Source organism: Bos javanicus, chromosome 10 (genome assembly GCF_032452875.1).
Source record: "Bos javanicus breed banteng chromosome 10, ARS-OSU_banteng_1.0, whole genome shotgun sequence".
In the NCBI taxonomy this organism is placed as follows: Eukaryota; Metazoa; Chordata; class Mammalia; order Artiodactyla; family Bovidae; genus Bos; species Bos javanicus.
In genome coordinates, this window is record NC_083877.1 from 5335581 (window position 1) to 5356947 (window position 21367).

Genomic DNA, 21367 nt, shown 5'->3' on the forward strand with positions numbered 1-21367 from the left:
AATATGGTAGGATTCACCCCGAAGTAAAATCGTGTGTTGAAACTGTGGCCAGCTGGAGGGGTGGTGCTCCAGGAAGGAGCACTGGTTAGTGATGGGGGCTGGAGCCAGGCTGCACTTCCAGGTTTGAGAAGTTCACAGCTCACAAGGAAAGGAGATGTGATGCAGGAGAACTGGAACAGGGAGCAGGAGGCTGGCAGTAGCTTAGCCCAGGGCCCAGGTGGGGTTTCCAAAAAGGGGCCAGTTATGACAGGAAGGAGAGTCCTCTCCAGTCTGGGGACCAGCTGACTCTGGAGATGAGATCTACTATCCTTTCTCTGGTCTCCCATCCCTACCTCAGACTCTTGTTGCCAAAGCTTTCAGACCACACCCATCTGAGGACTGTTGAATTAAGACTTCTCAGAGGGGGTAGAACCTGGGCTTTGGACTAGAAGCTTTGTTCTATTGTTTATCATTTCTTCCATATCAATATCAATTCTGTCCATATTTTCCTGTTTAACTTTGACTCACCCTCAGGTCTCAGTTTAGAGGTCTCCTCCTCCAGGAAGCCTTCCCTAGTTCTCCCTGTTGGAAAAGGAGTCTTTCCTGTGCCCCTATCTTCCCCCTCCACACTTCTTTCTATCACAGCCATGAGTACCCTCAATCTATCACAGATAGATAACCCAAGTGGTGCCAGTGGTAAAGAATCTGCCTGCCCATGCAGGAGATGCAAGAGCCATGCGTTCAGTCCCTGGAGAAGGACATGGCAACCCACTCCAGTATTCTTGCTTGGGAAATCCCATGGACAGAGAAGCCTGGCGGGCTACAATCCGTGGGGTTGAAAAGAGTCAGACACAACTGAGAACACACTGCCACTGAGTACCCTAGAGGCCCCTTGTGGGTTTGTATTTCTTGACTGTGATTCTTTGAGGGTGAGGGCCGTGGTTTGTTCATTTCCACAGAGACAGTGCTTGTCATCTGTGAATGGATGTAGCCATACCTAATCACAGGGGGGCGGATTGTGAAGATTCAGTCATAAATAAGATTTTGAAAACCTACAAAATGTTATGGCTGACATGCGATGTGGACTAGTCACTTTCTTCTTAGCTAATGTTATGGAGAGCTTACTCCCAGCAAGCAGAATGCTGAGAGTCTCACGTGCGTGGTCTTGCTGGGTCCTCTCCGTGTGTACTTCCTTTCTTAGTCTGAGTAGTGAAGGGTTCTGGGCAGGGATGCTTTTTTATTAATAGAAGGCATGGAAAACTAGGAGGTCCAGCCGTGTCCCCTGAGGCCTCCCCATGTACTCTGACCTCAAGTCTTCTGGGCCTACATTGGCTCCTTAGAGGTGGACGTTTGATCCCATTTTCTTTGAACCCAAGTGCAAAGAAGCCCCTTACTGCCTAGGGCCTCGCTACTGACTTGACTGGCATTTCCAAAAGGAACACAGCTGAAAGCTTAGAGGACTCAGTGAAGAGATGGGTACAGACAAAAGAACAGCAGAAGCAGCAGTTTCCAAAGCCTATGTTCCCGGTCATGCAGACAGCCAGCTGGGCCTGGCAGAAAGGACCCAGACTCCAGAGTCCCACAGACATGGCTTGCCTCTGCACACTGTGCTCAGTCTCAAATAAGTCAGTTCATCTCTCTGAGCCTCAACTTTCTTCTCCAGAAATGGGGCCATCAGGACTTAAGTTTCTATGCTCTAGTAGGGACTCATGCCTGGCATGGCAAGGTCGTCACTGAGCTTCCTTCCCCTCCCCCATGGTCCTCTCATCCCTCACTGCGCTGACCACAGGGCTGGACACATGGAAAACAAGGAGATGCCACTGGTGGGCTGAGTCTCCTGCTCTGAGTCTGGGACTGCGCTCGAGTCCCGTCTCTAGCTCCTGCACCACTTTCAGGGCCAGGCACCTATTTGGGGCCCAGGACACGTTTGCTGAAGGAGAGTAGGTTCTACGTGGTGGAGATACAGGAGCACAGGAGAGAGAGGTGGAGGGCAGACTAAGGAGAGGGTGAAGGTAGATCAGGAAGGAGCTGGATCCAGCTAGAATAAAGTGTGAGGATGTAAATAAGACCCCTTTGTATAGGCTGTGCCCCAGGCTTGGAATGCCCAACTTCAGTGTCTGACGTACTTACTGACATGCCACATTGCCTCTCTTCAATCCAAACTCAGATGTCACCTCCTCACTAGCTTTGCTCAATCTTCTGGGCAGGCTCACGTGCCCAGGCCTCTGTGCAGAAAAGCAGGTGCTTTTACCCCCAGGTCATAGTTTTTGGTTTACTTGCCTGACCTCCTGCAGCCTCCTTGGGGCAGGCACCATCGAGCTTCTCTTAGGATCTCTGTGGGCCCAGGGTTCAGTAGCCAGTCAGCTCAGCTCATGCTCTTTCCCTGAATCAAGGCTGTGTTATACTCGTAAATGTTCTGCTCGGAGCCCAGAACAGATGCGCATGTGCCTGGACACCTCTCCCTTCTCAGTCACCAGTTCAAAGCCCAGTGGGGATGAAGGGCTCAACTGACCCTTACTTGTATGGGAGCAGCTGTTGACCTTGGAAATGCAGCTTGTATGGTGTGATTGGGTAGACAGGCTTTTTTAATGGGGAGGAAGGGAACCGGATTCCAGTCCTTTCTTCTGCTGCCTGACGTCAGGCAAATCCCTTTCCTTCTCTGTGCTTTGAATTCTCCTTCTGTGACTTAAGCCGTGGAGATAGCAGGGGCTGAGCTCAAGAGATAGCTTATGTTCCTCCAGCATCTAAAATTACATCATTTACCTTCTGGGCTTCCCAGACACACATAAACACTTATGTGTATACACACCTACACACAGAAATAAACAGATAGAGCCTACCCAGACACACACACACGCGCACACACATAGATTCACATCAACATACTGACCTTCAGAAGCAGAGACACCCAGTCACATGTCACACTTGCGCGAGACACAGAGACACTCGGGCTGCCGTGGACACATACCACCCCCAGATACACAAGACTCCACTTTACGGTACTCAACAGATGCAAAGTCTCTGATACCCACGAGTGTTGGCGCACAGGCACACACACATCGCCTTTGAGGAATCGGAGGCCCCGTCCAGCTGGTAGGGTGGGGATGCTTTGAATGAGAAACACGGCCCTTCCCCTGGCACGTGACATGTCCCCCTGCCCTGTCTCCCAGGCCTGGGCCAGGTGGGGGCCCTGTGGTCCTCTAGGCTGAGCAGTGAGCGGGATAAGCGTCGCTTCCCACCAACAGGGGTGAAGACTGGGCAGGGGACCCATCTCCCAGGTTACTGCCTACGGATGAGCTTTTTAAAATAGCTTCCTGCTGTTTCCAGGAAAGCCCTGTGGAATAAAGACTCCAGAGACTGGATTTTACTTGTTCCTTGCTGTCTGTGTTGCTATGTGCAAAGTACCCCAGAGAGACCTCCAGCACGCCTGCCCAGCCTCCCTGGTCGTGGCTATGGGCTGCAGCCAAGAGGCAGAGGCTGAGTGTATCTGATGGTGAGGGCTGGGGTGTGCTTCACCACTAAACCGGTCCCTCCTGGAGGAAGGCCACTGGCTCAGCAACCCTGGGTGGGGGCTTTCCGCACCTCCTGGGGGTGGCATGACATAGTGGTTTACACCCGGGTTCTGCCACTCCCTGGCTATGACCTGGAATCCCTTAACGTCTCCGAGCATCAGTGTTTTCACCTGAAAAATGGTACAAATCATCTCTCTCCCACGAATTGTGAAAATTAAACCACAGACTGTAGGTCCCATCCTCTCTCCCCCTGCATGCCGCCCTGCCTTGCTCCCCTTGCTGAGGCCCTGAGCTCTGTGTCTGTGGGCTCTGGGCAGTCGCCATCATGCTAAGGGTCTGGGCCTCATCCCCCGCTCTGTGACTCCTGACTGTGTGTCCTTGGGCACAAGACGCAGCCTCTCGTTTCTTCATCTGTACTGCGGGACCTCTATTGTCCGTGTCTCAGGGTCATTTCTGGGTCGACAGGCCATGGAAAATACTCTGTCAGCCTGGATGTGGCCAGAAGACATCATCCCCACCCAGATGGAGACCTGGGAATGAGAAGACTTTGGATGGTGGAATTCTAGACCTTAGTGTTGAAGGGACTAGGTCAGTCCAGAGAGGGCAACAGCCTTTCTGAAAGGCCCAGTAGAATTCAGAGGGCAGGTATTGCTCCAGGCCCGCTGTTCCTCCTGATGCTTTGGCAAATGCTGACAGAGGGACTTGAGGTGCTGGTCTGTCTCTCACCCACTATCCTGGCAAAGGGGCACATTCCTAGGAGGAACTGATACTTCCTTCTGGCAGGTGAGCTGGTGAGCATCCTTGGGAAGGGAGCATGGTGCAAGGCATGTGGACCTCCTCCAGGGCCCTTTCCACTGCTTATTTGCTGGCTGATCTCCAAGAATTGGCAGCTTCTCTGAGCTTCAAATCTCCAAGAAATTGGGGATGCCTGCCTTGCAGGGAGAAGAAGAGAAGTGAGAAAAGCCTAAGACCACTCATGAAAAGGTAGAAGGAACGTTCTACCTCCATGACACTGGTTTCTGCATCAGCCTCTTCTGCCCTTTGCCTGACCTGGGGGGACGAGGCCAATTCGCAAGATGATTTGTGGGTGGAGGGCCTATCCTGGGTAAGAGAGATGATGCATGCTGGAGGCCAAGTCAGGAGTGTGGGGTACATTCTGCCCCAGGGGCTGCTTTCCCTCCACAGACCTGCCTGTCCCCCTGGCTATGAATCACAGCATCTCTACAAACAGAAGGTGCTTCACACCTGTAGGTTTGCTGGCCTGCTTTTCTTAGGCATTAGGAGCCTTGGGGTATACATAAGACAAAAGTTGCCTGAGTATACAGAGACATGTATGAATACCTGAGGCAAGACATTTAGATGAAGAAGAAGATAGAGTTATCTAGCTCACTGAGGCTCAGAGAAGGGCAGGACCTCACCCAAGGCCACATTGTAAGACAATGACTGAGGTAGAACTCAACCCTTGGTTCAGGAATCTCCCAGTTGGAAGAGTCTGAATCTTTTGGTACAACTTTCTATCCAAAAGTTCCTGCTTACGTGCCTCCAGGGGCGAGGAGCTCACTACCTTATACAGCAGCTTATTCATTTTGTGATAGCTCTGTCCTTGGATATTTCTCATTCACACTGAGCTAAAATTTTATCCCCAATGACTTGAACCTCTGCCCTGAAGACCAACATTGCATTGCTTCCGCAGGTAGATATTTGACAATAGGCATCACATGCCACCAGTATTGTGTTGTCTGGTCTCCAATTTTCCCCTGATCTAACAGATCTTTCGGAGAAGGCAATGGCACCCCACTCCAGTACTCTTGCCTGGAGAATCCCATGGATGGAGGAGCCTGGTAGGTTGCAGTCCATGGGGTCGCAAAGAGTCGGATATGACTGAGCGACTTCACTTTCACTTTTCACTTTCCTGCATTGGAGAAGGAAATGGCAACCCACTCCAGTGTTCCTGCCTGGAGAATCCCAGGGACGGGGAGCCTCATGGGCTGCCCTCTATGGTGTCACACAGAGTCGGACACGACTGAAGTGACTTAGCAGCAGCAGCAGCAGCAGCAGCAGCAGCAGCAGCAACAGATCTTTACCATCTTAGTCTGTGGAGAGACCACCACACCTTGTCATATCTAGATTTCCAAAGAATAAATCATGAAAACACCAGAGGCTGCCTCAATGAGAATGTTCAATAAATGCAATAACAACTAGATTTTTTTTTATTAGTAAAGGCAAAATTGACTCAGAAGTAAAAAGGGAATTTTAAAGGCCTTTTCAATTTGTGATTCTCATGTGAGGCAGTTAATCTAAAAGTAAATAAAAGCATCCAAGTGCCAGAAAAAAATATGCAGTGAAATGTAATTTTTTGCGGGTAAATCTGACTCTACTAAATTATCAGAGAATTATACTTAAAATAGACTGTGAATTACTTGGGGAAGAGTCTGAGTCTTTCCATCATCACCCACAACAGCCAGAGCTGGCCAGGGCACACAGACTACGTGAACGGATAGTTTCAGTTGGCTGTTACTTTGAAAGCGCAAAAGGCCAAGCACATCTCCTTGCTCTAGACCTTAAAGATGTATTGAGCAGGCCTGGGTGCAAGATCTAATACAGACGCCAAACTCCGGAAGGCATAGTGGTCCTTCTGTATAGCTCCAGGCTGCAATGGAAAGGAGGTCAATAGCTGGTAGTTTTGCATACTAAGCACCCATTTCCCTTTCTTTTAGTAAGGCACCCCCATTTCCTTTGGGGGAACAGCTCCTCTCCCAGACTCCTTTCATGCATTAACTAGAATGAGCCTGGCAGCCTGAAGCGCCGATAGATGTCACATGGCCAGGGTTTGGCCAATCAGTGCCGCCCATTCATCTGGGCTACAGTGATTGGCTCGAGGATGGGCATGTGACCCATGAGAAGCCAATGAGGCTCAGCGCGGGAAATACTGTTGAAGCTGTTGGGAAGCCTCTTTCTGTGGTGGGTTGCTAAGCTAGTGGGCTCTAAGTCTAGAACTGCAGGGACCCGAAGCTGACTGAACATGAAGCAAACACCAAAGGAAAGAAGAGCCAAGACCTGGAAAGAAGCTGAGATCTACTCTTATCATTCTAGTTGCCTGATTCAGCTAGGGAGGAAGCCAATCATCCTTTGAATTTCTCATCACATATGCCAATAAATTGTGTTTTTGCTAAATTTACTTTCAACTGAGTTTCTTTCACTTGCAACTGGGGGATGTGTTGACCAGTAGGAGAGTACAAGAGTTAAACTTCCTCTTCAATTTTGGAAGATAGCTGATAGGAAGTCATCCTTCTCCAAGCTTCCTTGGGAACCTGAGTTGGCCTGGACATTGGTAGGTCAGGTAGAGTAGAGGGGCAGGCAGGAGCCAAAAAGCAAGGTGCCATCTTGAGAGGTTTCTTGCTGTCTCTCATCCCCACATCCAATCAACCATAAAATTCAATACATTCACCCTCCACAAAACCTCTCTAGCCTAGTTCAAGGCCCCTCTGATTTTTACATGAACTATCACTCATGTTTCCAAACATCTGCCTCTAGTTTTATCCTTGTGAATCTTTTTTCTACAAATAGAGAGCTCTTTCTAAAGTGCTAGTCTGATCACAGACACTCTTGTGCCATGGCTTTCCATGGCCAAAGCCTAGAATCCATTACCACTAGCAATGGCATTCAAGACCTTTCACTATCTAACCTAACCCAACACAGTTTTCCTTTTGTCCACCCTCTTCCATTCATACAACCTAGAATCATCCTGAAAATGTTCTCCCATGGCCCTGTCTTTCCATCTGTCCCACTGTCTGAAATTGCCTTTTATACCAGGTTCAGCATAAACATCAACCTTTTGTAAAGTTTCCCCATGTTTCTCTCCCCACTCAGTCAGCCCCACCTATCCCTGGGCTCCCACACCTGCACAGAGTTCTAGCATAATCTCTAAACTGCCTGGTGGTCCTAGCTTGTCTTTGCGTCCATCTCTCCCTCTAGTCTGGGAGCTCCTGCAGGGCAGAGCCAGACCCACTCATCCATCAGTCCTCAGCACCCAGCTCACAGCTGGCCCTGGGAGGAGCCTCACAAATCTCTGATATACTGCATATTGCCCAAGCAATTCTTAGTGTTCCGTCCTACTTACCATGTCTATTGAACTTAATCATTTAAAACTATTTTGGGGTGGGAGGGACCAGGGAGTCAATTGCTCAACCTCCCCTTTGTCCAGGGCAACAACCATGGCAGGTCGAGGAGGTCGCCCTCTCCAGCTGCTGGGAGCTAAGATTTCCACTTAGGGAAATAAATGGGATTTTCAGGAGGGTGGGGATGAGGTGTAGAATTTTCAAGACATCTGACCTGATACCAACAAAACCAGACATAAGATGGTGATGGCCAGGAGAGCATTCACACTGGAGGGATAGGGCCTCGTCCCACACTTGGCTCCAGTCTTAGAATTATTGGACCAGAGGAGGACAGTCCATTTAATTGATAACAGAGGGAGAACAGAGCAATACTTTTCTTATCCCAAGTCTAGGAGATGCCCCCGAACATAAACAATCAGATCTCTCATGCTGACTTCTGTCAGTTTGGATTTTTAATAAATAAAGGAGAAGCCAATTCCAAATGCTGTACCCCAAGATCTGTGCTGGAGTCTTAAACATCCATTGTCTCTTCTGACCTTCCACAATCACTCAAGGAACAAGATATTACCCCAGTTCCCCAGGTGAAGGAATGGAATCTCAGAGAGATAGGATCATTAACCAAATCACATGGTTGGTAAGAGGTGGGCAGAACTTGAGATCCAGTCTGAATGGCTGCCTTGTTTCCTCCCAGCTAAACCAGTGAGGTAGAATGAGTATGAATTTCACAGTCAATGGGAGAACCTGCTGGAATCCTGATCTTTCACTTTCCAGCCAAGGGGATTATGTAACCCACAGAGCTTCTTTGATGCCCAATTTCCTCCCATGCATCATGAGGCGCAGTAACCTCTCCTCTCAGGGCCATTGTGTGAGAACAAAGCAGAAGAATATATCTCCTGAGTCAGGTGCATAGTAGGGTTCCAATGAAGGTGCTGGCTATGAGGCTTTTCCCCCCTGCCATCCTCTTACTTCCATATCCCTATCTCACTGCCAAGTTCTAGATCAACTGAAGCTCGAGAGGTCAGACCTCAGCCTTCAGTTCGCACTGATTCTGAGAATGCAGGCAAGTCCATTCATCTTTCTGGGTCTCAGTTTTTTACTCTGTGAAGTGAGCATGCTGCCAGAAGCCCTGTACCCCAGTTGCATGTGCGTATGTGCTCAGTCGCTTCCATTGCGTCTGACTCTTTGCGACCCCATGGATTTTAGCCTGCCAGGCTCCTCTGTCTATGGAGATTCTCCAGGCAAGAATACTGGAGTGGGTTGCCATGCTCTTCTCCAGGGGATCTTCCCAACCCAGGGATGGAACCAGCATCTCTTGCATTACAAGCAGATTCTTTACCCAGCAAGCCACCTAGGAAGCTCCTGTTTTCCAAAGCAAGCCACCTAGGAAGCTCTTGTTTTCCAAAAACAGTAATGAATGGGGGTTGGGGAGAGAAAGTGGGTTTTTTCCCTAACAGCAAGGTGGGTTTGTCTAACAATGTTGTCAAATTTCTCACTTTTGGGTTGGAGTGATATCCTTGTGACTTACTTCTTGCTGAACAAAGCTCTGACTGGCAGTTAAGTGTCTTTGATTAATAAAAAATGGGAAAAATGAATTAATCATGACTTAAATGCAGTGTGTTTGGGAAACAATCTTTAAAAGCTCAAATCTCCTGGGATCAGGAGAGGGGAAAAAAGTGTCCTTGATGGTGAAAGGCTGAGGACCCCCGACGTCCATGGACCCTCCAGCTGTGGACAGAGGACTGTGTGACTGGGGTGTGTGGGGCTGCCCCTAGGGACCAGAGGCTTGGTCCCTTTAAGGCTCTTCTCCCCTCCACCAAGCCCCAGGCCTCTGCGGAGGAGGACATGCATTATTGAAAGCGCATTTCAATACCTATTCACTCTCCTTCTCCTCCTCCTCCTGTGGGTGGCAATCACAGTTTACATAATCTGTCTCTCTGTCCTCCCTGGCAGCTGCTCCCTTCTGGCTGAGAGGTTTGAGGAGGGGAAGGGAGGGGAGGAGGGAGACACATTAACTGTGCTGCCCCCGTCAAGGAGTGGCCAGGTTCCCTCGGAGTGAAACAGTGAGAGCAGACCTTGACACCGCACAGCCCTGAGTGCAAGTGTCACTGATGTGATGGGTGTGACCTTGCATGCATCACTCACCCACTCCTGCCCCCTCCCTGGTGATCTTGATCAACTCTCAAGGCCTCCACAATTGCCTCCGGGCTGATAGCTCTCAAATCTCTATTTCTACCCCAGACCTGCCTCCTGAATTCCAAGTTCATCTGTCAACAGCTTAAGGGACATCTCTGTACTCACAGGCAGCCTATGCTTAGCACATCCCAAACTTGTCCTGCTGGTTTTCTTCCAGACCATTCATTCGTCTATCTAGCCAATCATCCATCTCTTCATTCTTCCATCCATCTCCATCCATCCATCCCTCCACCCACCCAGCCACTCATCTATTCATCCAACCACTCATTCATTTATTCATTTCAACCACCCATCCGTTATCCATTCCTCTAACCATCTATCCATCATTCCTACATTCAACCACTCATCCATCCATCCACTATCTACTAAGTGTCTAGCATTTGTCAATATGAAGGCTACCATAACACATAAGACAGGCACTGTGGTTTTCTTTCCAGTACTGTGAAGGAAACAGACAAGTAAATAGAAAGTTATAATGAATGTGATGAGTATGACGGTAAGGGAAGCATAAGGTGCTGTACCATGAGGGTGGTGGTCGTGATGGTACCCTATACAGCCTTGAGAGGTCTGAGAAGAATTTTGGAGGTGCTGACAACTAGGCTGAGACCTGAGAGACAAGGAGTACATCTTCTTTTCCTCTGTGTTCTTTGTCTGCATTACCCAGGTGAATTGACCCCCAGTACCCATTACCCCACAAAGAAGGCTGAGTGCCAAAGAATTGATGCTTTCTAACTGTGCTGGAAAAGACTCATGAGAGTCCCTTGGACAGCAAGGAGATTAAACCAGTCAATCCTAAATGAAATCAACCCTGAATATTCATTGAAGGACTGATGCTGAAGCTGAAGCTCTAATTCTTTGGCCACCTGATGCAAAGACCCAAGTCATTGGAAAACACCCTGATTCTGGGGAAGACTGAGGGCAGGAGAAGAAGGGGGCAACAGAGGATGAATGGCTGGATGGCATCACTGACTCGATGGACATGAGTTTGAGTGAACTCTGGGAGTTGGTGATGGACAGCGAGGCCTGGCGTGCTGTGATTCATGGGGTCATAAAAAGTCTGACACAACTGAGCAACTGAACTGATGCAAAAACCCAAGTCATTGGGAAAGACCCTGATTCTGGGAAAGACTGAGGGCAGGAGAAGGGGGCAACAGAGGATGAGATGCTTGGATGGCATCACCAACTCTTTGGACATGAATTTGAGCAAACTCTGGGAGATAGTGAAGGACAGGGAAGTCTGGCGTGCTTCAATCCATGGGGTCACAGAGTCGGACACAACTTAGGATAAGTCATAAGTCACAACAACAACCTGTTAAAGTAAATAAATAGGATATCCATTGTCCCTACTTGTAACAGTGTAACAGTGCCTCTCTGGGAGGACCTCGCCCTTTCCCACTCATAGTCATGGGTTCGGTAGGAGGATCACGTCATCACCAGCTCCGGGGTGAGTGTGTGACCCAGGTCTGGCTATAGGGATGGACTAGGAATCAGTTCCCTGAGATTCAGTCCCCACTGGGAATTTGGTAACCTATTTCCACTGGATTGACTCAGCTAGTGGAAGGTGGTTGCTGTGTTGCCACTCAGAGTGGGAATGCATGCCTAAGAATGATGCCAGTGTGTGGAGGAGCAGACCCAAGAGCTGCAGAAAGAGATGCTTGAGGTTATCATTTGAGTCTCTGGGTCCAAGAGTGCATGACACAAGCCATGTCAGACTTTTCTTTTTTACTTTAAGCCATTTTGAGTTGCATTTCTGTCCTTTGCAGTCAGAAGAGCCCTCATTAACGGTAAAGAGCCTCATTAACAGTAGGAAAGCATTTTCAGATCCTTTGTCTTATTTGATTTTCACAACAGCCCTAGGAGGCTGTTTACAGATGATGAAATGAAAGCTCAGAATGTTGAGTCAGTGAGACTCAGACCCAGGTCCTTCAGACACAAAGTCCACGCTTTATTCAGGATTTCTTGGAGGTTAAATAAGGAAGACACTGAGCAAGACTTCCACGTGAGAGGAGTGCACTGAGCAGCTAGCCCATAGGAGGCAATCTTCCTCCCCGCAGTCAGCCCACGTTCCACGACACGACTGCGTTCTAATGTCTGACTAAAAGTCACCTCCTCCATGAAGTCCCCAGGAACCCCTCTCCTTGATTCCCTTCAGCCCCTATCTGTGTCTCCTTTATCACATCGGTCACTTACAGCCTCCCCATCTCACTTATTCAAGTGCATGACTCATTTCCATTCCAGGGAAGTGCATGCTTTACTCATATTTGATTAGACCCAAGCTCCTTGCCCCATGTCTGGCACCCAGTAGGGGCTCAATCCATTAAAAAAAAAAAATCAGTATTTGAAGTAAATTAATGTCCGAAAAAGACATACATTTAGGATGTGAATTAGAGTGACAGGGGAAAAAAAAAATAGAGTGACAGGGAGATGGTGGGGGGCGGGGGTGGTGATCAAAATGAGACACAGAGACAGACACACAGCGAATGAGTCAGCAAGAAGGTAAAAGGCAGAAAGAAGAGGGGGTCTGAGAAGAAGAGAGAGTCCTGGGCGTAGGGAGCCAGGAGGGGCTGCTGGCCTTGACTGGGGCTCAGTTGGCCTTGTCCTATGTTGGGGCAACCAACTAGAAAAGACTGTTTTCTCCGAATCCAGTAAGATTGGAGGGTTCAACCTATGGGATGGGTAGGGAAAAGCTGGGGGATCGAGAAAGAATTCCCAGGACCCTCTCCCTGCCACTAGGGCCCAGAGTAGGCAGACTTTGAAGGAGCTGGTTCGAGAGGAGGGGGCAAAGCAGTTGGGAGTCAACAGCAGCTATGACCTTCTGTTGCAATGTCTTGGGATCTCCCCACAGCGGTGGCTGCGGTGTGACCCTTCCCTCCAGGAGTTGAGATTGGAACCCAAACCAGAGAAGGATATAGCCTTGCAGGCAATGGGCCTATGACTCTCCCACTCTGCTCTGGGACTGAGTGGTTGCCCACCTGTCCCCCTCCATCAAATCTTCCCCTTTCCCCATGTCACGGCTCTAAGTACTATTAGGGAGGTAGAATAGGGAAAAGGAGTCCAAAATGGCGGTGGCTAAAAGACAGGGAAGGGAAAAGCCCACGAAAATAGAACAAAAGAAGGTCTGAGGACCGGAGTGCGGATCTCAGGTAAAACAAACAACATTCCTGGCTGGCCCAATTTACATAGGACAGGCCCAGGGAGAGATAAACAAATAAATAGAGGAGCCAAAGCTAGCTCTCTCTCTCTATCTCTCTCTCTATCTCTCCCACGTGCTGGGGTGCTCTTCTCCTTGTGTCTTTGGATCGACGTGTGCTCACGCCTCGAAGATGGATTTTCCTGCTATCTTCTAAGTAAAATAGAGCTGTAACACTGATTTGTCTAAGAGCTATAACATGGTCCATTTGAGACCTGAGAGCTATAACACGGTCTATCCAAGACCCGAGAGCTGTGACACGCCAAGGGGGCTTTAATGTCCGTCACTCCAAATCTTTGTTGTGATGAGACAAAGAGCCGAGGAACATACACTCCTGTGACAGTACCATCCGAAGTGATCCTATTTACAGTAGCCATCTGCTTGTTTATTATCCATCTCTTCCCCGAAGGGGAAACTCCATGATGACAGAGACCTTGTGGGTGTCCCAATGCCTAGCAGTGCTTGGGATGCTCACTAGATGCTGAGTGGATTAATGAATGGGAGGACAGGCAGGATGGCACTGTGGGGTGTGTGTGTGTGTGTGTGTGTGTGTGGTAGGAGTGGGAGGGTTGCTTGGAGGTGGCGTTGACAAAGCACTTCACAAAGCGAGGCTCCCAAAATAAAGACGTCTGGGCTGAGAGCTGAGAGCCCTTGAGAAGAGAAAGGCCCTTCTGGGGTTAATTGTGTGGCTGTCAACCTGCATGTGGGCAGCTGTGGGGAAATGGAGCTCCTGGTGGGAGGGGAGGGGCGGCCTTCCTGCCCCTGCCACACCTGCGCTTGAGCAGTGAGGAACCCTCCAGGGCCTGTTGTGGCTGCCGGAGACAAAAGGATGCTGCTCCTGCCACTCAGGAAGGCAGGAGGCAAAGAACAGGGCAGTGGGCAGGATGGGGAGCCTTGTCCCCAGTCCTGGAAGGCTCAAGGGAGGGAATGGGAGTTTGTCACCTAGACTGGTGCTACCTCACGCCAGGCAGGGAGCTGGCTTGCTGGGTCCCCTCCACAGGCTCTGAGGAAGGCGGTATTGAAACGGATGAAGAGCATAAGGCCCAGGGAGGTAGTGACAGGTCGAGGGCCCACAGTGGGTGGTGGAAGGCAGGGATCTGACTTGGGTGGGCCTCGCTCCTCCTTTCACGTCACTGGGCATCCAACACAATATTGGGGTTGGTAGGCACGTGGCTTCTGATGGCTGCCCACCTTTGCTAGACTTCTGGGGAGAAGGAGGAAGGGAGAGGGGAAAGGGAGAGAGAATCTTCTCTGGTGTAAAATAAGAGAGATAAGTGTCTTTGTAGTTGTTTTTTTACTTTTTTTTCTTTCTTTTTTTTTTCCTATTCTTTTTTTCCTCCCACAGTGTCCCACTCTAGTCTGAGACTGATGAGGAAATGAATTGAGGGTCTGAGGCCCCCATCCGTGGGCTTCACTCTCAGCCCCAACTGTGAAACCTTGGGCAAGTCATTCCTCCCTGTTACCCCAGTCACCTCATCTGTGAGAGGTTGATAAGGAGGCATTTGAAGAAGCAGAGGAAGTAGATGAAGTCCAGCACCTACATGAGACGCCATTGGTATCAGCCAGAAATTTCAGAGAACCTACTTCTACCATCTCCACCATCCTACTTGGCCACCCAAGGTGACTTTCTGAAGTGCAATGTAGACCTTGTCTGTCCCCTTCCAAGGACTTGAATAAGTACTTCAGGAAAGATGATGGTCAAATGGCCAGCAAGCCTACATGTCAGTTTTCAACTTTACTAGTCCTCAGGGAAGTGCAAATTACAATCAGTGCATTCTCACAAGAATGGCTTAAATGGAAAAGTCAGAAAATGTCAAGTGTTCGTGAGAATATGGAGCCACTGGAACGTTCACGCAGTATAGCAGGGACTGTAAGTTGGGTCTACCATTTTGGACCAAAAAATGTTTGTTCTCCACAGGGACCCTGTATCCTCTTGGATGCATTGATTCTACTTCTTGGCATAAACGCAACAGAAATGTACATAAATGTTGATCCAAAGCCACGTAGAAGAATCTACATGGCAGAACTTTTCATAAGAGCCCGAGGTGAACACAACCTGAATGTCCCTTGGCACGAGAGCGGTGGACAGACTTTGGTACAGTTGCACAATGGAATGAAATTTAGCAATGAGGATGAACACCGTGAAAGAGTGCAACATGATGCAACAACACGAAAGACATAATATTGATTGAAAGAAGCCAGACACAAACACTGCATGATTTCATTTACATGAAGTTCAAAAGCAAGCGAGCTAATCAATGGGGTTAGAAGTTGAGACAGGGGTTCCTTTGCAGGGGATGGCGTCTGGGAAGGTGAGTGAAGGGGGCTTTGTGCACTGCTTTTAACTTTCTGTTTCTTGGTTGGTTACAGGGGTATGTTCATTTCGTGAAAATACATTGAGCTGTAAATATATGATATGATCACTTTTACGAATGTAGGTTGTGTTGCAATAACAATTTCCCACAAAGCCTCACACCTTTCCAAGCCTCCTCCTAGTCTGGGGCAGGGTCTCAGCTCTGCGCTGTCATTCCAGGCCCTCTGCTGCCTGCTCCGGCCACCCGACCATCAGTCCCTGCCCTAAGCAGCGGGACAGTGCGTAGGTCTTTCCACAGGCCAGGATATTTCTTATCCTTGTGTCTTTTCCTATGTTGGTCCTCTGCCTAGCATCCCCATTTTTGCCCACCTCCTCATCCTTTCCTAAATCCCCCATTCTCAGGTGGGCCTGGGGCCCCTCTTCTGAGCTCTCACAGTCCCCCTACTTCCCTTTATCTCAGCAACTCCCATCATATGGGTTTAATATTATTATCACATGGTCTTCCCCAGTATCAGGGCCTATGGCTGATTCATGACTCCAGCGCTCAGCATGGAACCTGGCATAGAGGACTGTGAATGCTTGCGAAATGAATAAAGGAATGTTAATTCTTATTCTGAACTCCTGTTGGCGCCCTTGTAGCTTCCCTTACTCCCAGGCTAGGCCCCCATCATTGTCCTGTGACAGTCTTCCAGATATTTCTCTTCTCTGCGATCTTGTCTCCCATGTGATGAGTTTCTCTGTCCTCTCTCTGTAAGCTGGAAATAGACTCATATTCCCCTTCTCTGAAACCCTCGCCTCCTTCATTCTCACTACACTTACTTTCTCCTAGGGGCAGAGGTAGTGATCAGTCATCTAGAGAGGAGAGTTGGGCCAGGCACCTTTCCCTCCAACTCCAGTCCCCAGGGACATCAGATCCTCTCATTACAAATACCATGGGAGTGGTTCAAAAATGGAGCAGGATGCTTGGGGGTTGGGGGCCAGATATATAGTGGACTTCTTATCAACAGAGGCATGCAAATGGGAACTCGCTGACTGCACTCAGGAGTGCTATTGATAGGTTAGATTCAGTCCTTTCAACCCAGTGGGGAAAAAGAAAGAAAGTGAATTCACTCAGTTGTGTCTGACTCTTTGGGACCCCATGGACTGTAGCCTACCAGGCTCCTCCGTCTATGGGATTTTCCAGGCAATAGTACTGGAGTGGATTGCCATTTCCTTCTCCAGGGGATCTTCCCAACCCAGGGATCGAACCCGGGTCTCCCACATCGTAGACAGACGCTTTACCGTCTGAGCCACCAGGGAAGTGGGGAAAAAGAAATGATGTCACTTGAGGTACTACTGTGTACCAACCAGGCCCTTTACATGTACCTCATAGACTTTGCACAATTGTTCTGGGAGGAAGGTGTTACCATTGTCCACATTTCCAAGATGATGAAACTGAGGTTCGGAGAAGTGAAGAGCCTTGCTTAGAATTTGACTTATTAGGAAAGAGCTAGAATTTGAACCTAGGCGTTTCTGGCTCCCAAAGCTTGCCCTCTTTCTAGAGCATGTCTACCGTCCTGGGATTCCATTTCATGGAAACATCTGTGATTGCATTGTGCCCAGCCTGTAGAAGGCATGATGTGTGTCTCTGAGCTTCTGGGGGGCCCACTGACCCCCCCGCCCGCCCTTGGCTGAGTTTCTGGCCAAGGGTGGCAGCAAGGGTCAGGATCCCTGAATGCATCGGCATTTGATCACAGAAGAGAGACCCTCTGAGTAGCGGCAATCATTCCCAGGCCATCATGGACCTCAGATGAGATGCCAAGGGCCCAGACGTGATTTCACTATAAATGGTTTGCTCATTGGTGTTTGACCTCTACTTTCCATCGATTTGATTTCCAGTTCCTAGTGTTTACTGATTGGGAAAAAAAAAAAGCTCAAGCTAATGAAATCTCTCCCTACTTCTTTCCTACTTTTCTGGATGTCATAAATGAAGAGGTGTTTCCATGCGGTGACCTTAAGAGTCCCATTGTTTCCTGTGAATGATGGGCCCTGGCTGCCTTCCACCCATATTTCCAGGCCTTTAGAGTGAGACTGGTCATGGGCCTCCTTCTGGCCAACGGCTGTGAAGAGAGCCGGTAAGTGTCGCTTCTAGGCTGAGGCTTGTAAGAGTGGGTGTGAGTTCTCCCGTGGCGCTCTCCCCCTGCTCCCTGATGATGGAGGTAGTCTGGTTCCCCAAGTCACTGCTCGGAAAGAAGCTGCCTGGAGAGCTGCAGGTCCCACAGCAGACTTCACAGGAGAGAGAAACAAGCCTTTGTTGTATTAAGTCACAGAGATTGCAGGATTAATTTGTTACCACCGTATAACCTAGCCACCTTGACAAAGCAGTCCCCACAGCCCCCCTTCAGCAACACCACAGCACCTCGTACATGTCAGGCACTGTGCTAGGAAGAGACATGAGACACAGTGGGTGTCCTCACCCTTGACGAGGCAGCAGATGAAAACAAATGAGTTTTTATAAAGCAGAGTGTCAGTACTGTGACAAGAAGAAGTGCAGCATCCACAAGGAATCCAAAGAAAGGGTGGACAAGGTGGAGGGACGAACAAGTCACAGAAGGCTTCCCAGCTGGGAAGTCCCTTCTCAGCTGGGTTGTAGTGGATGAATAGAAGTCAGTCCGATGGCTGCAAACTGGTGGTTTGTACCATTTGGTCAGCACGGTATTTTAAATGTTAATAATATTTAAAAATGAGGAGTCTTGTAAAATTCTGGATTTGGGGCTTCACTTTAAAAACTCAGGATAAAGGGATTTCCCTGGTGGTGCAATAGTTAAGAATCCACCTTCCAATGCAGGAGATGAGGGTTCGATCCCTGGTCAGGGAGGTAAGATCCCACAGGATGCAGGGCAACTAAGCTGGCCTGCCACAACCACTGAAACCTACATGATCTAGGGCCAGTGCTCCACAGCCAGCGAGAAGCCTCCACACACGCAGCTAGGCAAAGTCTTCATGCTGCAGTGAAGAGCCCATGCACCACAGCAAAGACGCAGCTCAGCCCCTCAACCCCAAAAGAATCCAGCTCCAACAACTGGCTGGAGCCGGCAGAGGCGTCCCCTCTAGACAGGCATGGCTATTCCAGGTCATCTCAGTTACCTTCATGCATTTGCTCCCTGCCAGCCAGCAGATAGTTGGGTTTGCAACCCCTGAGTGAGCAATTCTCATTAGACTTTGTCAACCCAGCAGATCCTTTTCAGCCATGAAAAGTCTGAAGAACCACGAACCAGGCTTGTCCAGCCACCTTCGTCTCCCAGACCATCAGAGGCTCCAGGAGATCTTCATGGGAAGCACAAGAGGCCCTGCCTCGGCTGACCATGTCCCCAGAGTGGGAGGAACCCTGGTCCAGCCAGGGTGGGAGAAAGGAAGCCCCGTTATGGTCCCAGAGAGGCAGGCCTGCGCCTCCCACACACACCCCTTGTAGAAGACATGCGCTACTGGGCTTCGGCTGCCCAGAATCCATTTCTCCTCCTTTTAGTAATAGTCCTTTGATTTTCTTTTCAGGAACAACCCCTTCCTCAGTGTTCAAACTTGGAGTGAGTCTAATCAAACCTCCATGCTGTCTGTTGGCCAAGAGGAGGACACAGGACACACGGCAGGCCCGCTTGTGCGCCTCCTGGGCTGTGAATCACATGAAGACTGAGGCGAAGAAGAAACAGCTGTTGTGGCCGATGCAACCCAAAGGGGAACTTAGGGAAAAATGACTTCAGTTCCTGCTCCCGAACTCCTAGTCTGCCCCAGCCCCTATCCTTTCCTGGGTCTGACAACAAGCCTGGCCTTTGATTCTGGGAGCTATCTGATACTGTCTTCATAATCCCTGCTTCTGGTTGAGTGAGGCTGAATGGTTTCTGTTGCTTCTTACCAACACACCCTAACTCATACCCAGCCCCTCTCAAAGGCTGGTATGAATGGCCTGGGTTCACACCAGATTTCCCCTGAGCACCTAGCTGGTGCAGGCTGTGGAGGCAGGCCTTGCCTGTCCCCAGTCCTCAGCTCCTTCCTCCCCTCTGTCAGAGCCACCTTCTGCAGGCCCAGCCTCACTAGGAACTGGGATCCCTCCAGGGCCCACCCTCTGGGGTCACCCCTAGCTGTCCTGACTACTGTGTGGCCGCTGCCCTGGTCAGCCTGGCAGCTCAGGGTCATCTGCCCAGCAATCTGACTCCTCAGGATGTGGCCTCCTCTGCCCTCCCCAGGACAACGCTTGCCCCAAAGCTTGTGGCCAAGTCAGAAGACATCCTGCTTGTGGGCCGGCCTGGACTCTGGGGCTGTGCCTCTGCCAGCCTGAGTTTTTTCTTGGTCGAGGACTACCTTTACGTGTTTCTATGTCTCTATCCTACTTGTACTTTTATTGCCTTTATACTGAACAAAAGTAACACTCCCTTTTTAACCTTTAAAACATGTACTTGAAAAGGGAACAGGAGATCCTTCTCATAAACAGAATACCTGTATTGTGTTCTATACATGGAAAGTAATAGTAAAAAAAAATACATGGAAAAGACAACATTGTTATTCATTTTCAGCCAGATACTCTTGGCAGCTGAAGACTGGGTCTCTGTCTTGGAAATGAAGATCAACAAGCATTAGAGAGGCCTCAAGGAGATGCTCCCCTACAACTGAGACTTCCTCCTTGATGGAATCAGCTGAAGAGGAAGTAACTCTCTCCCGGGGGTATTTGACTTGTGCCTGAATAACTCTCCAAGTAATCTCATAGACCACTCGTGGTTGGTGCCCGTGGATGCTGCCTCAGCAGCCTCTGTCTGCTTCAAGATCCTATGGCCAGCTGACTGCCAGGACCCGCTTACTGCTGCCCTCTGGGGCTTGTCCACTGCTGCCTGCCTGAAATTGACCACTGCTGCCTGCCCCACCGGAGAAGGCAATGACACCCCATTCCAGTACTCTTACCTGGAAAATTCCATGGATGGAGGAGCCTGGTAGGCTGCAGTCCATGGGATCACTGAGAGTCGGACATGACTGAGTGACTTCACTTTCACTTTTCACTTTCATGCATTGGAGAAGGAAATGGCAACCCACTCCAGTGTTCTTGCCTGGAGAATCCCAGGGGCGGCAGAGCCTGGTGGGCTGCTGCCTATGGGGTCACACAGAGTCGGACACGACTGAAGCGACTTAGCAGCAGCAGCAGCCTGCCCCACGCCCATCAAACACTGGATTCCAGACTGACCAGGCCTGGACAATTGCTTTGCCCGAGTGGAGAGCTTGGTTCTAGGCTGAGCCATCCCATCAAGGTACAGAAAGTTATAAGAATTCACCATCTTGAGCCCGCCTTAAATGACAGGCACTATGGTAGCTGTTTTATACACATCATTTCAAATTTTGCTACCTTACAGTCATTCATGTATCACCTTCATGATTTCTGCTGTTATCAGTGCTGTTCATTTACTTAGTGTTTTTCTTTAAATCGATTTGCGTTTCAAAAAGCACAGAATTTTATTTTAAAAGGAAATGCTATATTATTTTCATAAATCATGAAGTCTAATATGCTGCTTATATTTTTCTAACATGCATCAATCGTGAGCTATTAAAATAATAAATGTTTATCCCTAACCACCTAAAACCATCACACACACCATCAATCACACGCGCACCAGCCTTTGGGAAATACGACAGCATCTTAGCTAGTGCTCAAACATCCTTGGAAGAAGGATGGTTTACAGACAAGAATGTGGAGGCTCAGAAGGGCCCCATCTCATGTCCATAGGCGGAAAGTCTAGAGGCTGAGATTTGCATCCAGACAGGCTAACGCAGATGCCTAGACTATTTCAACACTGGTGCTTTCCAAATGATTTTTTTCAATCCAAAGAATCCTTTACAAATGAAAATGTGTGGATACCCAATATACATGTGTGCGAAGTCACTTCAGTCGTGTCCAACGCTTTGCGATCCCATGGACTGTAGCCCACCAGGCTCCTCTGTCCATGGGATTCTCCAGGCAGGAATACTGGAGTGGGTTGCCATGACCTCCTCCAGGGGATCATCCCAGCCCAGGGATTGAACCCACGTCTTACGTCTCCTGCAT

At 49.3% G+C, this 21367-nt stretch overlaps 1 protein-coding gene across 1 annotated transcript in view; it reads right to left on the reverse strand.

The window, feature by feature from the left end:
* The window catches only part of CPLX2 (complexin 2), a 91227-nt gene that overhangs the window by 53022 nt on the left and 16838 nt on the right, over positions 1 to 21367 (reverse strand). The window lies entirely within an intron of this gene.